This window comes from Hipposideros armiger, unplaced genomic scaffold, assembly GCF_001890085.2.
Source record: "Hipposideros armiger isolate ML-2016 unplaced genomic scaffold, ASM189008v1 scaffold_144, whole genome shotgun sequence".
Taxonomy (NCBI): Eukaryota; Metazoa; Chordata; class Mammalia; order Chiroptera; family Hipposideridae; genus Hipposideros; species Hipposideros armiger.
In genome coordinates, this window is record NW_017731494.1 from 3063280 (window position 1) to 3083251 (window position 19972).

A 19972-nucleotide genomic window follows, 5' to 3' on the forward strand; every position below is an offset into this window, starting at 1 on the left:
ATATTCTGGTACTAACTCTGGAAACCAGTGGAAGGGGGTGGGTTCCCACACACCACCAAGCAATTTTCAGACAACCGCTGGGTGTCCTATAATTCAGCTCAATTCTGATGCTATCTACCTGCAGATAGTGTCATATTCCACAGGTTAAGGGCTCAATCGTACAAGACTGCCCTCCTCACACCCCCACTTCAGATGCCAATCATAAGTCCAGTTTGTCACCTGTGCTTCTGACAGACCAGATTGGAGACTCCCATGACCCCTTCCTTAAGTTCAATTAATTTGTAACATGGGCTCACACAATACAGAGAAATATTTTATTTACTAGAGTATCAGTTTATTATAAAAGGATATAATTCAGGAACAGCCAGATAGAATTGATGCATAGGGCGAGGAATAGAGAAAGGGTACGGAGCTTTCACGTTCTCCTCAGAGCTCGCCACTCACTGAATCTCCATGTGTTCACCAACCTGGAAGCTTTCCAAACCCTGTCCTTTTGGGGTTTTATGGAGGTTTCATAACATAGGCATGGTTGATTAAATTCTTTGCCATTGGTGATTGAATCAACCACCAGGCCCTTTCTTCTCCCTGGAGGTCAGGGGATGGGATTGAAAGTTCCAACTCTCTAATCACTTGGTTGGTTCTCCTGGCAACAAGCTGCCATCCTTAGGTGCAGCCCAAAAGTCACCTCCCAATTATAACAAAAGGCACTGTTGTCACGCTCATCAGACAAGAAATTCCAAGGGTTTTAGAGCCCTGTGCCAGAAATGGAACAAAGACCAAATATATATTTCTTATTATAAATCACAGCTGTGAGGTGAGTGACTGCTGTTTTGTTTCCAGGACCCACCAGCTGGAAGTTGGTGACATACTGGGCAGAATGAACTGGACTAAAGGATGCATTTTGATCCTGATGTTTGTATCTATGTCTTTTCCTGGGACCACCAAAAATCTCTGGTTACCATGTGGAAATGGAAAATAACCATTCTCTTTTCTCGTCTCTGCTTTCACACTCACCTTCTTACTGTCTCTTTTCCACATAGCAGCCAGAGTGGCCTGTCATAAGATATGTCAGATAATAATACTGCCCCCCTATAAATCTTCCTGTGGCTTCCCACAACTCTTAGAAGACAGTTCAAAGTCCCTCCCAGTGCCTCCAATCCTTTATGTGATTTGACTCTAGGATACCTCCCGGACTTTCCACCATTCTCTCTGTCGTTCACCTCCCTCCAACCACAGTGGCCTCCTAGCTGTTTCAGACACATGAAGTACATTTCCTCTTCTGGGTCTTTGCATTTTCTGTTCTGTTTGCCTGGAAAACTCTTTCTCCAGCTGCTTGTGCATTCACTCCTTCACTCCATTCTGGCATCTGTTCAAGGGTCTCATTTTCAGCCAGGCCTTCCCTAACTGGCCTCTGTCATACAACCTCACCTATTGTTCTCTTTCTCTTTCTCCTGTTGTAGTTTTGTTTCTGGTGCTTATTACAATGTGGCATTATATCATATAATTGTTTGTTTACTTGTTTATTGTTTTCCTCCCCCACTGCAACAAGAAAGCAAGTTCCACGTGGCAGGCACTTTGTCTATTTTGTTCTTTGTTATGTCTTTAGCTCCTGGAACAAGGCCTAGTGTATAGTGAGAACTCAATATAGATTTGTTGAATAAATGAATGCATCCTCAGTTTCCTTTCTTTCTCTTTCTTTGGAAGGAATCATAGACTCTTGTCCTTAATTCACCACTTGGTGACTATGGTAAATTATTTATTCTGAAAGGCATTGTTTAATTCAAAATATATTAACTTCCATCCTCTTCCTTCATAATTTTAAGTGCCTGGTTGCTTCAGCTGCATTCAAGATCACCAAGATCCCCTGTGTCAAATAGAAATGTTCAGGCTTGATCTCCAAAGCTTTTGTGATCGATTCTGCCTGTTATTACATGTCTAGTCATCTCCTGATGCAACTTGGCTCAGGAGTTCTTAGCATGGAGTTGGTGAACCTCAGTGAAATGAATGGGTGGAATTTGGGGGGACTCAAGAATCTCCTGAACTTGAGCGAGAATTGTGTGTGCATTTTTCTGGATTTTAAAGAGTACCCAACACCTCCTACAGAGGCTAAGAACTCCTTAAAAGTGGTGAATGTCACCACTCACCATGCCATCATTCAATCTCTGTTGTCAGTATAGGACTGCTGATTGGGCAGAGGTTTCAGGGTTACCAGAAATCTGAAGTTCTCCCTTCTTTTCCTTAAGAGAGTGTAATAATGTGAACATAGTATGGTTACTGTGAAAGTTAGCTGTAAAATACTAAAGGATGAAAACCTAGGATTAATCTAGCAGTCCATCTCTTTATGGACAGATATGCCATCCACGTTTATACACATTTAAGTCTTTCTGTCCATCCATCCATCCGCCTGTCCGTCCACATACGCATCCTTTTACCCGTTCATCTAAAAAATGTTGTACAGCATGTCTTTCTCAAATGAATGAGACATATTCTAATTTTTTTCAAATGCTAACCACAGTGACCTAATTCCATTTTCAAATACACCATTGGCATGGCTTTCTTCCCTGCTATCTTTAATACAATGCTGATCTTAAACATTAAGAATAAAATTTCCAGGGCCAGCTGAGTGGCTCGTTGGTTAAGAGTTCGCTTGGGAGTGCGAGCTCTGAGCAGCAGGACCCCGGTTCGGATCCCACAAGGGCCAGTGACACTGCCCTCTACAGCTAAGATGGTGAATAACAGCTCGACCTGGAGCTGGGCTGCTGTGAGTTGCAGGCAATGGCGTAGGCTGCAAGCGGGGCTGCAGTGGGCTGCCTTAAGCTGCTGTGAGTGGCAGCCAGCCTGAGCGGCCTGCAGCATGAGCTGCCATGAGTCGCCTGAGTGGCCGTCCAATAGCCAGCAACCAATCTGCCTCAGCCGGGAAGAGCACAATGATCACAATACCAACATGGGCCAATGAAGCGACGTCCTCCACAACTAGACTCAAGAAAAAAAAGACAGCAACTTGTCTGTTCCCCTTGCCTGATTCCCCAATGCTGTTCCCTCCCCCAATTCCCCAATAAAATCTTTAAAAAAAAAAAAAAGTATAAAACTTTCAGTAACAATTTCATAGCATTGTTCAATACACTTTCGGGGGTAGTTAATATTCACCAGTGAAAGTGAAAATGAAAACGAGATATTTGCTTTTTCTTGCAATAAAAATAACTTTATTTTTCCTGTTTAATGAAGTAATCATTTGTATAAAAATTTACACTTTATTAAGGATAAAAAAGCCTGTTGAAATAAATTCTATTCTTTCCTAGAGGCCATCACTAGTAATATTTTGGTGTATTTATTTTCAGACTTTTTTCAACTCCTACCTGTACACTTTTACTGTTAACAAAAATGGGATTATAGTATACATGATATTTTAGAGTTTGATTTTCCATTTATATATATGATGGGCATCTTTCATTAAATATACATTTGCATTATTATTTCATGGCTACAGAGAATCTAATAGATTGACAAAACGATTTTTAAAAATAACCTTCTATTGATCACACTGAGATCATTTCCATTTCTACCATTATTATGAACAGTGCTGGGTGAACATCCTTGTACAAACACCCATGTGCCCTTGTCTGATTATTCCCTTAGGATATATTAGGGTTTTGGTCTCTTTTGCTGTAAAACAAGGAGTTGAATTGGATGATTTTTAAGGTTCCTTTTGTCTAAGAATCCAAAGTCTAGAAGATATCTTAAGTTATAATTTGATTTTCTTGCTTTTGTGTAAGCATATCTTCCACGTCCCAGATAAGGAAACCTTCATGTTATTTTGAAGGTAAAATAAATAAATAAAATTAATTAAAAGAAATCTAAACTTTTAGAGATCACTAGAGATTCCCTTACTAATATGTTTTAGTTAGTGCTACATTATTAGAGTCACCTGTTATCTTTTTGCCTAGTCTAAACCTGACATTGTCATGCAAATTTATTTAATTAATTTTATTCAATAGTGGAGCCTCTCGGAACCTTCTCCCTGAGAAGAACGCTATATATATATATATATGCTTTCAAGGTCTAACAATCAAATTTTTCTCTTTTCCTATAAATGGAAATCTAGCTCTTCTTGAACAAGAGAGAGGTGGAATTGATCAACTATTTGGAATTATAGTTAAAAAGTTATTTGTTTTTCTGCCTCAATTAGGGAAAATCTCTACTAAGGATAGAAAACAACTGGCCTGTACTCTTCATTGTTCATGTCGTGAAAGTTGGAGAAAGACTAAAGGACTATTCCAGATGAAGAGGGACTAAAGAGACATGACAACCAAATGTAATGGGTAATCCTAGTTTGGGTCCTGAATTACCGAATGGTGACACTGTTGGGCCAATAGGCAAAGTTTGAATATAGATGGTTTGTGGTAAAATTTCTGAATTTGATAATTATGTTTTGTTATGTAGAAAAAGTCCTTGTTCCCATGAGATACACACTGAAGTATTTAGGGGTAAAAGGAGATTATGACTGCTGTTTATTTTCAAATGGTTCAGAAAAAATACATATAACTGTGTAGACAGAGAAAAAGACAGAGGTAAGCAAATGCGGCAAAATGTTAACTCATGATGTTAATTGGTGAAGACCACACAGGAGTTCTCATACTATTCTTGCAACTCCTGTAAGTTTGAAATGATTTCAAAAGAACAAGCAAAAAGGAAAAAAATAAACAAAACAACAACCTTTAGAGCACCATTTTATTATTTTTATCTTTTCTGAGGAGTATTTCGCATTCTGTGTATTGGGCCTCCATTTGTAATCTGGGATGGTGTGGGGTGGGATGTGATCAAAAACAATGGTAGCTGTCAAATTCCAGTCCAATGTGAGATCAAGCTTTTTCTTCCACTTAAGTCTCACACCAAGTTTTCTATACACCGAAAGGGAGTCCAAGAAAAGGTAAAAATACAAAAAGTTTAAAAAGACAAAGATGTTTAAGTGTAAAAGGAAGACTGAGTCACTGTTTTCCTCAACAGTTTTTCTTTAACTTGTTATAAAAAATTTTAACCTATAGAAAAATAAAATAGTAAAACAAACAGCTATAGATCCATAACCTAGAGTTAACAATTGTCAATATATTGTCACATATACTTCATTATTATTTTATGCTAATATATTTTAATGATGTCATGACAGTTCACCCCTGATTCTTCAGTGGGTAGCTATAAAAATAAAAAAAATTTTTCTTAAAAAAAATTTTTTCTTTATCACACCTAACAAGATGAACAAAATACCATTATCAGACCTAACAAGATTAACAATAATTCCTTAATGTCACCTAATTCCTATCAAATTTTCCCATTTGATCCCCAATGTGTTTTTCAATAATTAGTTTAAATCAGAATCTAGTCAGGGAGCACACATTTAAATTGGTTATTGTGTATTTTAAGTCTCTTTTAATCTAGAACTGTCTCCTTTGCTCTGTCTTTTCCCTTTTGTGACCAGCAAATATAATCTGTGTGTGTGTGTGTGTGTGTGTGTGTGTATGTGTGTGTGTGATTGGGGGGGGGTTGGGGGGGAATGAATAAGGCTGTTTTTTATATATATCATAGGCTACTCATACAAAAGTATTTAATTTAAAAACCAGGGATATTTTTATATCTTGGACACAAACTGAATATTGTTTTAAATAGTATTTACCATGTTCTTGAACCTCATTTTTCTCATCTACATAATGGGAATTTTAATCCTTGTCCTGTCTATTCCATAGGTGTGTTACGAGGATCAAACAAGACAGCGTTTGTGAAAGCATTCTGTTCACTGATACATACATGTAAATCAGCATTACTGTTATTGTTTTCTCCAGCAGAATGACTTTTAACTTGAGAGGTAGCATGAGATATTAAATCTACATGCTGCTAAAGGCAGAGGGAAACAAAGGAAGAAAAGTTCTGCTAGGAACTATTAATCTGCTTGTTCCCCTTTCCCCTCAAAATCTAAGTCCCAAACCTCAATCCACCATAGTAGCTTTTGAAAGAAATTTCAAATATGTAACGTGGGCTCCCCATGACCCCCTCCACACAACCTGAGCCTTGTATAAGCAGCTGCTAGACGGGGTGGGGGTGTGGGGGACGGAGTGCGGGGTGGGGGATGGGGGGTCAAGGTGCAGGACCAGCTGTAACCTGTTGGTGCAAACAGCCCTGCCCTCCCACCCACTTCCTTTCCGTCCTCCGTGCGTCAGCGCCCAGCAGCACACGCCGGATGGAGCCACAGTGCTGCTGACAGTGTCATTTCCTGTGTGAATGCAAGTGCCAAAGGATGGACTGATGGTAACTCGTCGTCCTGTCACGCTGGTGACACCTAGGGTCTGGCGTTAGGAAACATCCTGTGTGCGCTGCCCTGCCTTGTAACGCCAGGTTTTCTCCGAGTGTTGCTTTCCTCCAGCTTGGGAGATGCTGCTGTGCTTTCGGCTGTACCAGGTGTGGGCATCTACTGTTTTCTGTTTTAAATGTATCGCTTCTGTCTGTCATGGTTGAATCCCTTAAACTCTTCACACAATACTGAGATTATGGGCCCATGGGATCACTGTGCTAGAAGGAGCATCAAGGTCATCGACACCAGCACCCGCCCAATAACAGTCAAATATGCCCATCATTACTTCTATGTCGTTAGTGAAGTGGTTAAAGAGCAAGACTCTCTGGGTTCAAATTGCACCTACTAGCTGTATAACCTCACACAAATGACCTAGCTGCACTGTCTTGGTTCCCTCATTTGTGGATAATAAATGTGTCTACCTCATAGGGTTGTTGTGAGGATCAGCAGAATTTATATAATCTTTAACTCTTATCTCTATTTCCATCTCCATCTCCATATCTATATGATTATCTATAGCTGTAAAACACATGCAGCAGTTCCGAGCTTCTAGTAAGCATTATATAAGTTTTGTTATTTGCATGTAACTGTCCAGCCTCTGCATAAACACCTCCAGGGACGGAGAACTCCCTAGTTCATAAAGCAAGCCATTAAATCTTTGGTCAGTTCCAGCTGTCATATATAGCTCCTTATATTGTGTGGACGGGGGGAGGAGGGTAAAAGTAGTGGCAAAAATATACTGAGTCCTGTGGTAGACTTTTTGCATGTATTGTGTTATAACCCTGTGGAATTATTTATCCCCATTTTATTGATTTACATATGACAAACTAAAGCACAGAAGGTTTGGGAAACTTGCCTAGTTTCAAACAAGAATTAAATGGTCCAGTCAGAATTTGAACTTGGGCCTCTTGAGCTCCAATATTTTCAAATATTGAAAGATAACTCTCATTTTCCCATTGAGACTTTGGTTTCTCACAGTGGTTGGCACATAGTAAGCTCTCAAATGCTAGAAATTATTGTTAATTTCTATTAATACTTTACATGTTGCAAATGCCCTTTCCAACTATCCCTTTCTTATTCTTTTTTTTTTCCCCCTAGCTGAGGCAGGCTGCTTACAACATTCAGCTTTACTTGATTTTACCTGTATACAATATCAATAGAGTATGCTTGGTTGTTTTTTTTTTTAAAGATTTTATTGGGGAATTGGGGAAGGCGAACAGCCAAGTTGTTGTCCTTCAATCTTAGTTGTGGAGGATGCAGCTAGCTCAGCTCCAAGTCCTGTTGCCATCTGGCCGCCTGCCGGCAGCTCGCTGCCACTGAGCTCAAGGTGCCATGTTCAATTTTAGTTGTGGGTGGGCATAGCCCACCACCCCATGCAGGAGTCAAACCGGCAACCTTACTGTTAGGAGCATGTGCTCTCACCAGCTAGCCATCCGGCCACCTGTTGGCAGCTCAGCGGCAGTTCAGCTCCGGCCCAGCTCATTGGCCCATGTGGGAATCGAACTGGCAACCTGTTGCTCAGAGTTCATGCTTTTAACCAACTGAGCCAGTCGGCTGGCCCTCAGTAGAGTATTCATGCCTCTGGACACCTGTGTCCCACAGAAACAACGATTCACCAGGTATAGCAGCATTTGACAAAAGTCTTTTTTGAAGTTACTTTCTCTTGTCATACAGGAGTTTTACAGTAAAAATTCAGCCCCTTCATGATTCTGAGAGGAACTTCTCTTACTGCATTTTTGCTAGGATCATTTTTCTTCCTGAAGACTCAAGACAGGACAATTAAATGTCAACAGGCATTTATTCTAACCCTCCAGCAGATACTTAGCTGTAGCCTCTTCTTACGCCTGGTCAGGATGGAGTACTTGTGAGGCAGCCTCTTCCATCTTGGAAAGCTCTTATTTACTTTATTTATTCATTCATTTATTCAACAAATAATTATTGAGAGCTGAGAGCTGTTGCCAAGCGCTGAGCTGGGGGATACAATGGGGAGGAAAAACAGCAAGCTCTTCATAAGACTGAACTCAATTCTGCCTCCCTTGATTTTCTACCTATTGGTATCACTTCTGCCCTCTACAGCAACAGAACATGGTTATTTTCTGGTTCTCACAATAACCCTTGTCATACTTGAAGATGGTTTTCCAGTTGTCTGTGTGAATTTTTTTCTCTCTAGGCTTTCCTTGTAAAGACAGTACTTTCATATTGGCAGATGACCTAAAGGTGATGAAAGAAAGTGGGACTTGATTGTTTTCTCTGAGTCTCAGTTTCCTTACCAGTGAAATGAGGATAATCATACCCAACCAGTGACTGAAGATTTGAGTTATGGTGTTACTTGTCTGAAATAGAAAAACATTTGTGCATGTATTCGTGTGTATTAATAACATTAAGTAGCTTTAACTGTATGCGTCTGTGTGCCAGGCACTTTTCTAAATGCTTCACATTTATTAACTCATTTACTGTCATAATAGCTTTGTGGGGTGGGTACTATGATTATTCTTATTTTACAGACAAGGAAATGGGGGCACAGAGAGTTTAAATAACTTGTCCAAAGCCACACAGCTAGTAAGTGGTAGAGCTGAGACTTGATCTGAAGCAGTGTGGCTCTAGAATCCTTGCTTTTCTGCCTCTGGTTGGTAGCCATTTTTATATTAGGACGGACTGAGGGAGGGACAGGAGTCAAATGTTTCAGAAGGTAAAGGGGAGCTTAGAGACTGAATGTGAAGCTGATGTGATCTGTGGGATCATTTACTGTTTTACGTAATTGCCTACAGTTTGAAATTCAGTCTCTCAGGTTCACAGATTGGTCTCAGACGGGGCTTCCTTCTTCCCTGATTGCAGGACCCAGTCCACCCAGCACCCTTTCACATGTGCTGCTTCTCTCTGTACCTCATTGTATGGTTCTTGGCAGCAAATATTAATTTTCTTTCCTCAACACATCATTTGTTAGTTTCTTACGCTGATTCAACTTGCAGCTATAAACATGTTTTTTCGCTTAAGTGTGGTTTCCTTGGTACAATTTGGTTGCTAGCTAGTTACCACTCCAAATCAGTCTGCTAACCTGGGAATCATAGTTCCAGCCCAAATCACAAACAAGGGGATCATTTCCTTAATACATATAGAGCTGTTACACATTGATGAGAATAAGAACAGCCCAGTGAAAAAAAATGAGCAAAGGATATGAAGAGACAAGTGACAGAAAAGCAACTACAAATGGCTTTTGTAGATGTGAAAAGATACTCATCCCTGATGATTATTAGAGAAATATAAGTTAAGGTTTTGATATTTTTTCCTATGGCAAAGAAAGCCACATATCTATATCTCTGTATTTATATCTACAGTCATTAATGCTGCTGGTGAGGTGATAGGAAAATAGGTATTCTCATATACTGCTCTTGCTAAAATACATTGGCCTAGCCCCCATGCAAGACTGACACCTATCAAAATCGTAAATGCATATGGCTTTTGTTTAGATCAGAATCTCTCAACGTGGGCACTATGACATTTTGGGCCACATAATTCTTTGTCCTGTGCATTGCAGGATGTTTAGCAGCATGCCTGCCATCTACCCACTAGTTGCCAGCAGCACCTGTACCCACAGTGTGACAACCAAAATGGCTTCTAGACACTGCTAAAAATCCCCTGGGGGGACAAAATCACCTCTAGTCGAGAACCACTGGTTGAGGTTTTTTATTGCTGCATAACATCTACCCCAAACTGAGTGGCTTAAAATAACAACTATTTCATTTGCCCGTGATTCTGAAATCTGGACTGGGCTAAGCTGGGCAGTTCCTTTGTTGGTCTTGCCAGTGGTCACTCATGTGGCTGCATTTATTTGGTGGGGTAGGTGGGGCTAAACTCAGCTGGGGTAGTGAGATGGCTGGGTCTTCTCTCTCTCCTCGATGTCTCCGGTCCTCTTTCACCAGACATGGTCTCTCAGGATAATAAGAAAGTGAAGGCACAGAACTCTTTCCCTGTGGTTTTCCAGCCAAGTTGCTGGATTTTCACAGGGCACAAAAATGAAAGCTGACTGGCTTTCTTAAAACTGTTGCTTCTTTTCAGGTAAGTAATTTGTCTACATTTCTATGTAAAGTGAGGAATCTGTCCAGAAAATTCTTGAACCTTTATGACTTCTTCTTTTGATTTATTTGGTATCTGGATAAGACCTGTTCAAGCAGAAATTATGCAAAATGTTTGCCACTGGTCTGTCTTGGGTCCACAGTATTCCAAGCCTGGATTTCCTGGTCCTCAGGATTTACCTTGCCTTGGTCCTTCCTTTTTCACCATCATAACTTATCTCCCTTCCCAAATTTCTGTTCTTGGGGTTAATATCCTTTAGATCTTAGCTTAACTATCACTTCCTATGTATCCCCTGACAAATAGGAAGGTATTTATTGCCTTAAATACCTCTTCCCCCACCCCAACTCCAACAAGTGGCAAGGACTACTGGTGCAGGAGTTTTTGAAGCCTCTCCTTACATCACTGTGCCATTAATATTTGGCCAAAGCAACTCACATGGCGGAAGTCCAGGGTCTGTGTGGGAGGGGCCTCATAGGAGCAAGAATACTGGGAGGTGTGGTTCATTGAGAGCTATCAGTGTAACTTTTATCCCACTCATTATTCCTCATTTTGTTTATCTTCTTTAGAGACTTTATCATTTACTTATTGGTTTACTTGTCAGTTTCCTTCTATTAGAGAGAGGAACTCCTACTGAAGTGCATTGGTGTTTGCTGCCTGATTCACCTCCCGAACCTATCAACGTTTGGCACACAGGCCAATATAAGTACTTGCTGAATAAAGAACTGAGCTCTTGAGTTTTCTAAGCCATGTTCAGCTCATTTACAAAAGACCCCGTGTTGATGTGACCATGGAGAGGGTTGAAATTCCTCCTTCCTTTTTAAGCACCTTGTACATTTTAACAGTGGTTTTCTGAAAACAATGCCTCAGTTTAAAGGTGTGGCAAATTCTTACATTCAAACGGATCATAACATCAGATTTTTTCTACTTTTGTCCTTTTTTGGCATTTTTCCATCATAGTCTTAGAAACTTGGGGAATATTTAATGACTTTTGTTAGTATATAATATTGCAAGTAATCTTCTTTATCTTTCAAAATAGTCTCATGTTCACCTTGTGGAATTGAGCTGGACTAATGGTAACTTCTGACAAGTTAACTGGATTTGTTTTTAGATTTTTTTGTTTTAATTGGGGAATTAGGGTAGGGGAACAGCCAAGTTGTTTTCCTTCAATCTTAGTTGTGGAGGGCGCAGCTAGCTAGCTCAGCTCCAAGTCCAGTCACCATCCGGCCCCCTGTTGGCAGCTCAGCTCAAGGTGCCTGTGTTCAATCTTAGTGGCGGGTAGGCATAGCCCACCATCCCATGTGGGAGTTGAACCCGCAACCTTGTTGTTAGGAGCACATGCTCTCACCAGCTGAGACATCCTGCCACCTGTTGGCAGCTCAGCAGCAGCTCAGCTCTGATGCAGCTCACTGGCCCATGTGGGAATCGAACCAGCGACACTGTTGCTCAGAGCTCGCACTCTTAACCAACTGAGCCATTCGGCCAGACCATGGATTTTCTAATCAATGGTGATCTCAAGTTTCCTGGAGCGTTCTTTTTTTTTTTTTTTTGGCATCCAGAGGGCCCTGAGAAGGCAGGGATATATAATTTTTTTCCTTGTACTTTATTTAGTTTTAAAAAATAACTATGGAAAATGCAGAGAGCTTTCATACAATATATTTTGGCAGAAATTTTACCAGAAATTTACCAGAAATTTAAAAAGTTATGAATTTATACAGGTAAAGTACTCCAGATCTTGCTTTTCCATTCTAGTTTTGCTCTTTGAAGAGTAGACAGAATTCCTGACCTTTCAAGGCAAAGTGGGTTTATGCTTCTTTTCTGCTTGCCTGGAAGAGAAGAACAAGAAGGAAGAGATACAACCCAGGAGATAATGCAGATTTCAGGATATTGGTATTACTGCAAATTAAAATCTGTATACATAACCAGCTTTCTCAATTGTTATGCAAGTTCACTATTTAAAATTTTTCAGTACCTGTATCTATATGTGAATATAATGAAAAGATGCTACATTTCTCATGTGTGTTTCTTCAGTTTACATATATTATGCAACCCTTATACAGCAAATATAATGTAGTGGTGGCAGTGTTGCGTATATCTTAGGCTTCATATAAGGAAATCTTAATCCAAAATAACAGCAGCAGCTGTTACAGTAGCAACTTTGTCTAGCTGAGTGGTCCTCAGGTTACTCATTTTCAGCAACAAAGAAAAACTACTTATATACAGATGCGTGTTTAGGTCCTTAGGACAGAAAACACTAAGTGTTTTTAACTTAGGATGGTTTTGTGCAAATTTTAAGGATGTTGGATGGGAATCAGAATGGGCTATCTATCATTTTTTTCAGAGTAAAAGGTCATGTTTTGAGTGAGAAAAAGAAAAGACGTTTAATTCCTACTTACCTAACAGAATTTAGAGGCCTAAAATGAATATTTGTTTTTCCTTTTTTCTGAAATGACTGTGCCAGAGTGTTAGCTATATCAGAGTTGCTTATATCACACTGTAAAGCAAGTACCAAACAGTTTAACTAGAAATATGCAGTCTTCCTAACAAGCTGATGAAGTGTGAGAATGAGGTTAGTTGGGTGGAAGGACATAGAGAAAGAAGAGGCGGTTTCGGAGATACTCAGTTGAACTACAGCAAAGGTTGCAATGACATTTTGTAATGTTATTGCACCGGTCAATGGAGCAAAATTCTCCTAAGTCTTTTAATTAGGTGAGGATGGCAAATAGCATATCAACACTTTCCTGGTGAAGCATTAGTCACCTGGAGAATAATTTCCACACCCATACACCAAGGGTAGCAGGAAACAAGTATGAACAGGAGAACATGAGATCTGTTCAGACCCTCATAGAGTGAAATTGTAGCAATTAGTAATTTCTACAGCCTGAAGGAAAACACAGGAAGAATGCAGGGTAGTCCAGGAGGGTTCTGTTTTAAAAGGGTTTGGAGAGAGAAAATTCAAGCAAGCAGAGACCCTGAAGTGCTGAATGCAGAGGTACAAGACCCCTTCCAGTTCATAGTGTTTGTTCCTCTCTCCTCTCCTGAGGGTTCTGTGAATGGCTTTGTCATCCACCCAGCAAGCAGTGTCACTCTGCAAATACTGTGGTAGGCCCTGGGGATTTAAAAATGAAGAAGGTTGGGCTGGCCGAGTGGCACGTTGGTTAGGAGTTGGCTTGGGACACCAGCTCTGAGCAGCAGGGCCCCGGTTCCGATTCCACATGAGGGCCAGTGACGCTGCGCCCTCTACAGCTAAGATGGTGAACAACAGCTCGACCTGGAGCTGGGCTGCCGTGAGTCGCCGAGAGCGGCAGTCCAATGGCTGGTGACTGACTGCCTCAGCTGGGAAAAGCGCAATGATCATAATACCAACATGGGCCAGTGAAGCGATGTCCTCTACAACTAGACTGAAGAACAAAAGAACAGCAACTTGTCTGTTCCTCTTCCCCGATTCCCCAATAAAATCTTTAAAAAAAAAATTAAAAATAAAGGTTTCATCTTGCATCTCTGAATCTTCAGGTGCCCAGTCTACCAGCTGTGAGAAGCTGTGCAGGATGCAAATGGCTGGGGTAAGACTGGTTTAATAATCACAGCACAGAAGCCGCTGGTTAGCTCAGGTGGTTAGAGCGCAGGCTATTAACACCAAGGTTACTGGTTCAGTTCCCACATGGGCCAAGAAGCTGTGCCTCCAAAACTATTGGGTTGTCAGAAAATCAGAAAAGTTATGATGTATTTTGTCTATGTTTTTCAAAGGTCATTTATTTATATAAAAAACAAAGATCAATCAGATATATTGCCTGTTTTGTTTGATAACCTTTTGCCATCTTTCAGTGAGCTTCATAATTCCTTGTTCATTGAAGGACCTGTCTTTATTTGCAAAAAACTGAACAATGTGCTGATTTACAGCCTCATTGGAATTGAACGTTATACCACGCAAGTTTTGAAGAGAGCAAAACAAGTGGAAGTCTGACGGCACAAGGTCAGGCAAGTATGGTGGGTGTGGCAACACATCCCATCCCAGCTCCAATAATTTTTGACGGGTGATCAAACTTGTGTGTGGTCTCGTGTTGTCACGATGGAACACAACTCCTTTACAATTAACAAGCTCTGGATGTTTCTGGATGATGGATTCATTCAAATTGTCCAATTACTGACAGCACACATTCAAATAGATTGTTTGGTTCCTTGGTAGGAGCTCGAAAAACACGATGCCTTTAAAATCCCACCACACTGAGAGCATAACCTTCCTCTGATGAATGTCTGCTTTTGATGTCATTTGAGGTGAATCATCATGTCGGGACCAAGACCGTTTGTGCACCACATTGTTGTAAACAATCCACTTCTCACCACCAGTTATCAGTCGCTTCGAAAAAGGATCGTTTTCTTCACGTTTAATGAGCATATTGCAGATGTTTATACGCGCCATCAAATTAACTTCTTTGAGTTCATGCGGAACCCAAATATCAATCTTGTTTACGTATCCCAGCTTCTTCAGGTGGTCATGAACGCTTGAATGATGGATGTTCAATGTTTCTGCAATATCTTGTGTAGTGTAATGTGGGTTTGACTCGATCAATGCCTTTATTTTGTTGTCATCAATCTCGGTGGGCCTCTCTGACTGAAGAACATCATTGAGATAAAAATCACCAGCGTGGAATTTCGTAAACCATCGTTGGCACTGACGTTCTTGTAGAGCATTGTCACCGTAAACTTTATGTAACTTTTCACAAGCTAAACATGTGTTCTTCCCTTTATGGAAGTAAAACAGTAAAATATGGCAAAAATGCAGTTTGGTCTTCCATCTTCAACTTGTTGTAAAATCTCCCAAACTCAACCAAATCGCTCAATTATTTAAAAAAATGAAGCTAGAACTGTCAGCTGTCAAATGACATAGCACTAACATAGATGTGAATAACTCTAGTACTTCCAAAAATGAATTAGTGCCATCTGTCGCAAACAGGTGTCATGACTTTTCCGACAACCCAATAGATTGAAACAACTACTTGGAGCTGATGGGACCTGGAAAAACACACTGTTCCCCAATTAAAAAAAAATGGTGGCTTCAAACAACAGACATTTATTCCCTCATTCCAGAAGTCCAAAATCAGTTTCACTAAGCTGAAATCAAGTTGTCAGGCAGCTCTAGGGGAGAATCCTTCCTTGCCTTTTTTCCAGCTTCTGTTGTCCTTCACTTATGTCTGCATCACTCCAATCTCTGCCTCTGTAGTCACATTACCTTCTCCCCATCTGTATGTGTCAAATCTGCTGCCTTCTTTTTATAAGGATACATGTGATTGCAGATAGGGCCCACCCCAATAACCGAGGATAATTTCCCCAACTCAAGACTATTAATTTAATCACATCTGCTAAGACCCTGTTTCCATATAAGGGAATATTTCCAGGTTCTAGTGATTAGGATCTGGTATCTTTGAGGGGCTATTTTTCAGCCTACCGTAAAGGGCGACACAGTTCCTGTCCTGCCTTTATAAGGCATGGTCCTATATATTTCACCTTTGAACCACTAAAATGGTCTTGTCCCTTCCCGTTTGCCATTCAAAACCATCTGCCTTATTTTAAGAACATTGCTCCCTCTTCCAGAAGGGACAGTGACTCCCAAAGTAGGATGTTGCTTTACATCTCAGCCCTAAACTGCGTTGCTATTTTGGAGGCATCTTTCCAAGGCTTTAATTAATTCCAGGATGCTCTCTAGTACTGTTTCTCAGACTTACATATTCCGGCCCCTCTGATTCAGCAAGTTGTGTGAGGCCTGGGAAACCAAAAATTTTAAAATGTCCCAGGGGAATGTTATCATCAACCAAGATTTAGAAAGACTGATTCCTACTAAGTCCTGAACCCAACCCCTTGAAATAGGGAATTCCCCTTCTTGCTTGCTGGGTGTGTCATGGTTACATGACTGAATTTTTATTAAAAAGGAAAAAAAATTCTGAAAACTGAACAATCCTATCTGTACAGTGTTCACTGAGAGAGTTCCCTGGTGGGAAAGCTTCCAATTCCGAAGTAAATAGAGGATGACGACGGCCCAGATTTGGCAGGCCTACTGCTGTCACTAGCTCGGGACCTCGTGGGTCTGACTGATCAAACCTGGGCAGCGCCCTCAGCAGGAGCCCAGGATTTCCCTCCGTGAGAGCAGCTCCAGTGAGTGGTGGCGGCTGGGCTACTCCAACCCCTTTGCGGGCGTCCATACAGAGGTACTTAGACACTGGGTGGGCCGGGGAGTGGCTTTCGGCGCCACTCCTGCAAGCGGCAGCCACTCCAGAGTGGCGCGGGCAGGGGGCGTGGGAAGGCGTAAGTATATTTATTCTGGCATGAGAGCAGGGTGCTTGGCGCTGTTCGGAGCTGCTAGAAGAGCTGTCCTGACCCGAGAACTGGCTGGTTCTTCGGAAACGGCTAAGAACCCAGCGCCCGTGGTTGACCAGGTGGGGGCGGCCGTGGTGCGGTGGCCGGACGGACAGAAGATTTACAGTTGTGGGAGTCCCTTTGGGGATGATGGGGATGCACAGTCCAGCTCAGCCGGGAGTTAATGGGGGCGCAGTCAGATTCAGCTGCGGGTGATGGGGGTGCAGAGTCAGGTTTAGCCAGGGGGTGATGGGGACGCAAGGTCCGGTTCAGTCAGGCCGGCTGCGCGCGGCGCACAGCGTGAGAGCCTGCAGCTGCAGCCCCGGGCGCTGGTGGAGGGGGCTGCCCTCGCACCGTGCGCTCAGGCGCGGTTCCTAGGCGCCGCAGCGATGGGCAAACAGCGCCCGCGTCCGCAGTTCGCCCCGGGGGTGTGTGGCGGGAGGCGCCCTGCGTTGCTACCGCCTCCTCCGGCAGCAGGCCCCGCCTCTCCCTCCGCCTTCTCCGTCCTGCCCGCCCACCCGCCCAATCCGCAGCCCTCGGCCCTGGAGAGCCGGGTCGCTTGTCTGGCCGGCGGAGGCTGAGCGCGACCTTAACGAGCCGCGGCGCCCGCCGACCAGGGACAAGCGTGACTCCCGGGAGCCCGCTCTGCCCGGTGCCGCCGCCTCCTCCCTATTGTCACGGGGACGCTCGGGCGGCCGCGATTCTCCTCCTCTTCCTCCCGAAGTGGAAGGAGCGGAGAAAGCCGAGCGGCGGCTTCGGGAGAGCGAGCGGAGGCCCCTGCCCCCGAGGCTCGGTGCTGGAGGAGGCGGAGGCGGAGGGAAGTGCGCGTCATTCCCGGGCGGAGAGAGTTTCACCTCCAGGCTCGGGCTGCAGCTGGCAGTTGCGTGAAAGCAGCGGCGGCGGCGGGTGCGGGGGCTCGAGGAGCTTCCCGGCCATGGGGAGGAGATCCGGAGCCGGGGACGCCAAGAGCTCGGCTCTGTCTCTTTGGACCGCTGTGTAGGCACCTGGATTAGCCGACGCTAAGCGGGGGAGGGAAAGGTAAGAAGCATGGGGTCACCCGCTCCGCGCCCCGCCTCCCTCACTGCCCTCTGGGGCCGCCGCGGGGACGCGGACCGCAGTCCCCAGCACCTTCCCAGCTCCCGGCGGCCTGGCATGTAGGCATCTCCCGCGCCCCGCAGCGCCCCCTCCCCCCGCGCGCGCCGCCTTCCCCTCTGGGTTAGGAGCAGTGAGACTACCCTGGGGTAAATCCTCACCCTAAGAAAGGGTCTCTGCACTGTGATTTCTTTCTCTCCCTCTCCCTTTTCATTACGTTTACGGGGAAGGAAACAATGGACCTTTGAAAAGTCGGTGTGAACAGACTCAACTTTCTGGAGAGGGCTGGGGTGGGGGGACTAAACCCCACAGGAAGCCGACTACAGTGAAAGGTTGATGGAATGTGTGTTGCAGTCTCGGCTTCAGTGCGCGCGCGCGCGCTTGCCTTTGGGGTGATCTTTGTCTCTTTACTATTCCCCAGGGTTGTTGGGCCCCCCGCCCCCATCCCGCTTTCTGTTCAAGTAAGGCGAGGCTTTAAAATCGTGTGCAGCTCAGCCCTGGACCGCACTTCCAGCTTTCCAGGGAAGAGTTGGGAGGTCTTGGCAAAGGGGGGGGGGCACGAGGACCCCCAACATGCTGCAGTTAATGCGGGTTGCTGCATCCCTTGCAATAAAACCAAGGTCCTGACACCCCTGGATGCTCTCTGCTGATGGTTGATGTGTGTCACCAAACCTCGCTGTGGAGCGGAAACCGCTCACTTAAATTCTCCACATAAGGTTAGGAAAACAGACTTTGTATATGTCTCCTTTCATCAGCAGTAGGAGTTAAGAATGGAGTGCTTAAGCACTTGCTTTCCACACAGGAGCCACTCACTGGCCTGTGTTCCCTTTGCTTGTTTCAGTGTGACAAAGTTATGGGATGTTGCATAATTGCAGGTGTTGAGCATCAGTTGTACTTGCCTTCCTGAGTCCGTCCCAGTACAAAGTGAGAAGAGTTTAGAAAAAGGGAGATGGAGGTTCACTTGAGCAGTGGGAGGCTGGACTCCTCAGGGCAGCCTGGCGTACCTGTTGAAAATAGTTCTGTGTTAGAAACAAAACACATTTAAAATATTTAGCCATAAGGGTTCTTTGGTTGGATAGAATGGAGCTATTACTGTTTGACCCTTGAAGGAAGCTTGCCATTTAAAGAAATTGGTCTGGGTATTATACTCTGGTTGTTTGTACCTTTGACTGGCTATTCGGAGGGCTCTTTTGATTTTGCATTTCTGGGCAAAGCAGAAGAAAGTGCAGTAGGCACTTCTTCTGTTTGGTAAACATTCAGTGCTTTATCCTTTACATGAAAACCACTCCCCTCCACTTTCTTTGTGTTAATACCTGCACTACAGGATCAGTGAGTGTAGGAATGGAACTGGAAGTCTGTCTCCCTGCTTTCAGTCCAGTCTACCAGAGGCTGTTTCATCTGAGGAATGTGTGTTTACAGGCTCAGAAAATTGAGGTTAGAAGTGAATTCTGAGTCATCACCTGTTCTAACAGCCTGTGTATGAGGGAGCACGCTCAGGACTGGGCGCTGCTGTGTGGACAGGGAAGCTGCATCTGTAAATTCTTACATGGCTTCCTTTGTGACAACTAACTGTTGGAGTAAAATCTTTCTTGATCTCGCCCGCAACCCATAAATTTTCAGAAGCCTCTCAGCAGGAAACCAGAATGTGACAACACCTCATTCATGTCCTAATAGACCTAATCAAGCCTGTTTCTAAACAGCTACCTTGGAAATGAAGAGAAGACAGAGCAGAGGAGTAAATTAGTTGTGGGCCATTTTCTGAAATTGAAAGACATCTACTTACTAGCTGTGCATCTCTGGGCAAGTTTCTGAAATTGGCTATGATGCTATTATGAACTACACTTTAGAAAGAGAAAATTAAATGATCACTATTAAATTCACAGTGTGAGACTAACATGATGATGTATGTAAATGTGTACCTTGTAAAGTGCTGTAAAATAATGAGCATTGCATCATCCACCCTCCTGCCCACCATCCATTTAACTAACAATTATTAATCACCTATTGTGTGTTAGGTTCCTTTACAAGCTACCTGAATGCCCACCCGCTGCCTGGACTGGGTTTTTTTTTTTTTTTTTTAGTTTCAGGTGTACAGAACAATGCAATAGTTATCCTTTT

At 43.2% G+C, this 19972-nt stretch overlaps 1 protein-coding gene across 2 annotated transcripts in view; it reads left to right on the forward strand.

Moving 5' to 3' along the window:
• Positions 1-16754: 16754 nt before the first annotated feature.
• CEMIP2 (cell migration inducing hyaluronidase 2) overlaps positions 16755-19972 on the forward strand; it is a 72803-nt gene continuing 69585 nt past the window's right edge. Inside the window, exon 1 of one of the 2 annotated variants that reach the window (XM_019650674.1) lies at positions 16755-16842. The gene's annotated coding sequence lies outside the window, so the exon portion shown is untranslated. Of the gene's footprint in view, positions 16843-17304; positions 17801-19972 lie in introns of those variants that run through there. The other variant, XM_019650675.1, reaches the window with a different exon arrangement.